The sequence below is a fragment of the Arachis ipaensis genome, chromosome B07 (genome assembly GCF_000816755.2).
Source record: "Arachis ipaensis cultivar K30076 chromosome B07, Araip1.1, whole genome shotgun sequence".
Taxonomy (NCBI): Eukaryota; Viridiplantae; Streptophyta; class Magnoliopsida; order Fabales; family Fabaceae; genus Arachis; species Arachis ipaensis.
In genome coordinates, this window is record NC_029791.2 from 9,196,624 (window position 1) to 9,201,942 (window position 5,319).

At 38.5% G+C, this 5,319-nt stretch overlaps 1 long non-coding RNA gene across 2 annotated transcripts; it reads right to left on the reverse strand.

The window, feature by feature from the left end:
- On the reverse strand, window positions 690-5,094 carry LOC110264845. Of its 2 annotated transcripts, none has more exons than XR_002351104.1 (3): window positions 5,041-5,094; window positions 1,950-2,392; window positions 690-861 (listed from the first exon to the last, which is right to left on the reverse strand). It is a non-coding gene; the product is annotated as an uncharacterized LOC110264845 (long non-coding RNA). The 2 variants fall into 2 exon arrangements; XR_002351103.1 differs by lacking the exon at window positions 5,041-5,094 and adding an exon at window positions 2,467-2,966.

The window sequence follows — 5,319 nt, forward strand, 5'->3', positions numbered from 1 at the left end:
TAATTTTAAATATCTAATAAATATAACCATTAACCAAGCTTTTTGAAAAAAAAAATAAAATTGACATTATCCAATTATCCAAAATATATAATTAAACATTATCCAAATCTCTAATCAATCAAACATATTTTAAATTATAACTTCAAATAAAATAGACAAACATTCTAAATATAAGCACAAAAATAATATTCTAAATTCAACTAATATGGGCCTGAATATTTTTTTTAATTTTTAAAAATAAAATTACGGCCCAGCGGGTAAGCCTGCCCCTCTCCACCAAAACCCGTGGGTTAGGTGATGTGAATTAAGCAGTTTTTTTTATTATGACCGTCCCAAATTTCTATCCGACCTGCCTTTTTTGACAAGTTATGCGGGCGATCCGGCAAGTTTCGCCCCGATTACCACCCCTATGCATGAATAATAATATGGTGTGGTAGCTAATGCAATTATAGAAACTGATATTTGTATTAAAAAAGGTTTTAGGATCCAACTGTAACACCCTTACTATCAGAAATCACGCTTCCGGCTGCGCTACTCTGATAGCAAGGAGTATTACGACTACTTTACATACTAAATATTAAAAATAGGACCCTGTGACTCGATACTGTATCGCTGATTTCTTTTTTTTTAAACCGGAAATAAATACTTTATCTTAATAAAAATACAAGCAGGCATAGATTCATATACAAGACTCCTTACATAATATCTCATAACATAATATACATATAAAACATACAACTCCTATCCCTCTTATAAAAAAAGACGAGGGAAGAAAATAATCTAATTAACAGAACAACATATAAACTAAACGCAATATAATTCTTCTTAATGCTTCTTCATCCGGTTCCTGAAAAGGTAAAGCTGTAGGGGGGTGAGAACCTAACCACACGGTCTCACCACGGAGTTTCAAAGTTGTCATAAGAAGATATTCAATAAAAAAACTGTTTTCAACCTCAGTGATTATCGTTATCCAGCCAACCCGACAAGTCTGAATTGTCCTTAGACTATCCCCCGACGTGCATCCCCAAGAGTCTATGCATAGCTTTTCTCAAATAATCAATATTGCTCAATGGGGGTAAACATTCCCGGGAATTTATATAGTGTCCGGTCACACTGACGTCGTAGGGTCAACAGAGTATCGAGTTTTCAACCTGGTACACGTGGTGGCAAGCCACGGCACTTAATCCAGGGAACCTCGTATCTCAGATATTTCAAATTCATAAGCCATATAAATAACTCAAAGATCATATCTCAACATTCTCAACATTCTCAACATCATAATCATTCATCAATCCAAATCTCATTTCCAAATTCATTCAAAAACCATATTTCAGAAAAAATTCTCAATCATCCTTCTTTTCATTCCGTTCACTAACAATTCCCAATCCAAAACATAACTCTTCCTTTGATAAATGAAATAGTTTTAAATCATATAATACTTAAAACCTTTTTAAAATAACTACTTTTAATGAAACTTCTAATTTTATAAAATTTCGGCAGCATCTCCTCTAAAACTCGAATACTGCCACCCTTTTCGGGTCTCATCCAAATATTTCTCAAACCATTTTCAAATCTCAATCACTTTTCAAAATTCAACCAATTCCAGTATCAAATATTTTCAGACCAGACCAATTCCAATAATAAAACTCTTTTTAAAGTTAAACCAGCTCAAGTATTAAGTCATTTATAACATCAGACCCACTCAAAATCAAACCGCTTTAACTTCAAACCAAGAAAAACCACTTTTCCTAATAATCAAGTAAATAACTTTTCAAATCCACTTCTTATCAACAACCGTACTTCACTCAAGCAATCAAGCGCCCAATAATCCATTTCAACAAACCATCACATCCACAAGACAAATATAATCACAGAAATATATCTTTTTGCATCAATATCTATTTATCACAACTCTGTAATGTAAAATAGATTTTAAGAAAAACCCCTACCTCGATGTCGCAATCGCATAGTTTAACACAACAGTCCCGCTTAGTTTAAACTCACAGCAGCAGTGGCGATTCCAACACAACAGGGATGATGGCAGCATCACCAACTCCGATTTCGCTCACAGCAACAACAATAGATTAGAATTTGATGGAATCAAACGCATAAACAACTCTAAAAATTCAAAGCGACACCGAAACTAGAATGGAATTAAAACCATAACAAAAAGATAAACGAGACCAAGGCAGTTCAGAGTATAAAAGTGAAACAGAGTCAAGAGAAAGGCTAAAACAAAGGCAGTGACACTAAACTTGAATTGGGGCAAGTCAACAGCAGCGATAGCAATACAAAATTGAACCAGAGCAGTGACGGTAATACCTTCGGCTGCGAGAAAATAACTGGGTTCGCCTCTAATGGTGGTGGTGGCAACGAATTCCGACGACGACAACTGTAACAAACATGCAACGACAATAAAGCTTCCGGAATCTCAAGAGAAATGAAACCCAAAGCTTAAAACCTTACTGGCAGTGCTTTTTCCGGCGACGGCAGCGGGTTTCAGGCGGCAGAAGCTCAGTCCAGCAGCTTCGGTGACTCAGCAGCAGCGGCGGTGGCTCTCCGCCTTCTCTTCTATTCACATCTCCTCTCTCTCGGACCAGATTGGTGGCGGCTGGGTCGTCAATGACAGCGGAGGATCTCAACGGTGACGGCGCATGCAGATCGGCGTCGGCAGCAGCTTCTGACGGCGACTGGAGCTTCAGCGACAACTATGGTTCTCCCCGGTGGCTCTGCTCGATGGTGATGGACCCAAAGGCGGCGACAATCACCCGCGCAGTAGCAGCAGCCCGCGATGATGACGGTGGCGGCGGCTCTGCACGGTGACGACAGAAGCTTCAAGGACAGTGACCCGCGGCCTCCTCTCCTTCGCGTCTCTGTTTTCGGCGGCAACGCAGTGTGGTGGCGGCGCGACGGACGGTGGTGATGCCGCAAGTGAGACGACGGTGGTGGCGCGACAGCTCCTCCTTCCCTGGTAGGGTAGTTTAGGTAATTTTAATAAAATTAGGAGTATAGAGTATTAATTAAAAATCTAATTTAATCCTTTAAGCTTATTTTTAAAATATTATTTAATTATCAATTTGTTAATTAACTTCCAGTTAAGTATTTTGATTTAAAATTAGAGATAATATAATTAATTTTCTTTGTCTGTAAAAATTGAAAATATTAAATTTCAAAATCTCAATTATTTAAACCAAATCATATAAAATTCTTATTATTTTAAAAATTAACAATGTTTAGTCTTTTAGAAATCCGAAACCTTTCCTTTTTTATAAGAAAAATCTCAATCAGAAACCAACCACGCAATCAAGCAACACAATCATTAATTCAGCATCAAAGTTCATTCTCAAATATAGTACACCAGGACAAACACAGGCAAGACAGACAAGGAAAGCACAAGTAGGTAGCAGTTACAGCAAATAGTTCAAGTAGCAATTAAGGAGTTTAGCAATTAGGCAAACCAAAACAAGTTCAAACCCAAACAAAGCATACAAATGCATATCATGCATGCCTGTCCTATGGCTGATGAGGCTCATCTGTCGGTTATCCAGCCAACCCGACAAGTCTGAATTGTCCTTAGACTGTCCCCCGACGTGCATCCCCAAGAGTCTATGTATAGCTTTTCTCAAATAATCAATATTGCTCAATGGGGGTAAACATTTCCTGGAATTTATATAGTGCCCGGTCACACATACGTCGTAGGGTCAACAGAGTATCGAGTTTTCAACCTGGTACACGTGGTGGCAAGCCACGGCACTTAATCCAGGGAACCTCGTATCTCAGATATTTCAAATTCATAAGCCATATAAATAACTCAAAGATCATATCTCAACATTCTCAACATTCTCAACATCATAATCATTCATCAATCCAAATCTCATTTCCAAATTCATTCAAAAACCATATTTCAGAGAAAATTCTCAATCATCCTTCTTTCCATTCCGTTCACTAACAATTCCCAATCCAAAACATAACTCTTCCTTTGATAAATGAAATAGTTTTAAATCATATAATACTTAAAACCTTTTTAAAATAACTACTTTTAATGAAACTTCTAATTTTATAAAATTTCGGCAGCATCTCCTCTAAAACTCGAATACTGCCACCCTTTTCGGGTCTCATCCAAACATTTCTCAAACCATTTTCAAATCTCAATCACTTTCCAAAATTCAACCAATTCTAGTATCAAATATTTTCAGACCAGACCAATTCCAATAATAAAACTCTTTTTTAAGTTAAACCAGCTCAAGTATTAAGTCATTTATAACATCAGACCCACTCAAAATCAAACCGCTTTAACTTCAAACCAAGAAAAACTATTTTTCCTAATAATCAAGTAAATAACTTTTCAAATCCACTTCTTATCAACAACCGTACTTCACTCAAGCAATCAAGCACCCAATAATCCAGTCCAACAAACCATCACATCCACAAGACAAATATAATCACAGAAATATATCTTTTTGCATCAATATCTATTTATCACAACTCTGTAATGTAAAATAGATTTTAAGAAAAACCCCTACCTCGATGTCGCAATCGCATAATTTAACACAACAGTCCCGCTTAGTTTAAACTCACAGCAGCAGTGGCGATTCCAACACAACAGGGACGATGGCAGCATCACCAACTCCGATTTCGCTCACAGCAACAACAATAGATTCGAATTTGATGGAATCAAACGCATAAACAACTCTGAAAATTCAAAGCGACACCGAAACTAGAATGGAATTAAAACCATAACAAAAAGATAAACGAGACCAAGGCAGTTCAGAGTATAAAAGTGAAACAGAGTCAAGAGAAAGGCTAAAACTAAGGCAGTGACACTAAACTTGAATTGGGGCAAGTCAACAGCAGCGATAGCAATACAAAATTGAACCAGAGCAGTGACGGTAATACCTTCGGCAGCGAGAAAATAACTGGGTTTGCCTCTAATGGTGGTGGTAGCAACGAATTCCGATGACCACAACTGTAACAAACACGCAACGACAATAAAACTTTCGGAATCTCAAGAGAAATGAAACCCAAAGCTTAAAACCTTACCGGCAGTGCTTTTTCCGGCGACGGCAGCGGGTTTCAGGTGGCAGAAGCTCAGTCCAGAAGCTTCAGTGACTCAGCAGCAGCGGCGATGGCTCTCCGCCTTCTCTTCTATTCACATCTCCTCTCTCTCGGACCAGATCGGTGGCGGCTGGGTCGTCAATGACAGCGGAGGATCTCAACGGTGACGGCGCATGCAGATCGGCATCGGCAGCAGCTTCTGACGACGACTGGAGCTTCGGCGACAACTATGGTTCTCCCCGGTGGCTCTGCTCGATGGTGATG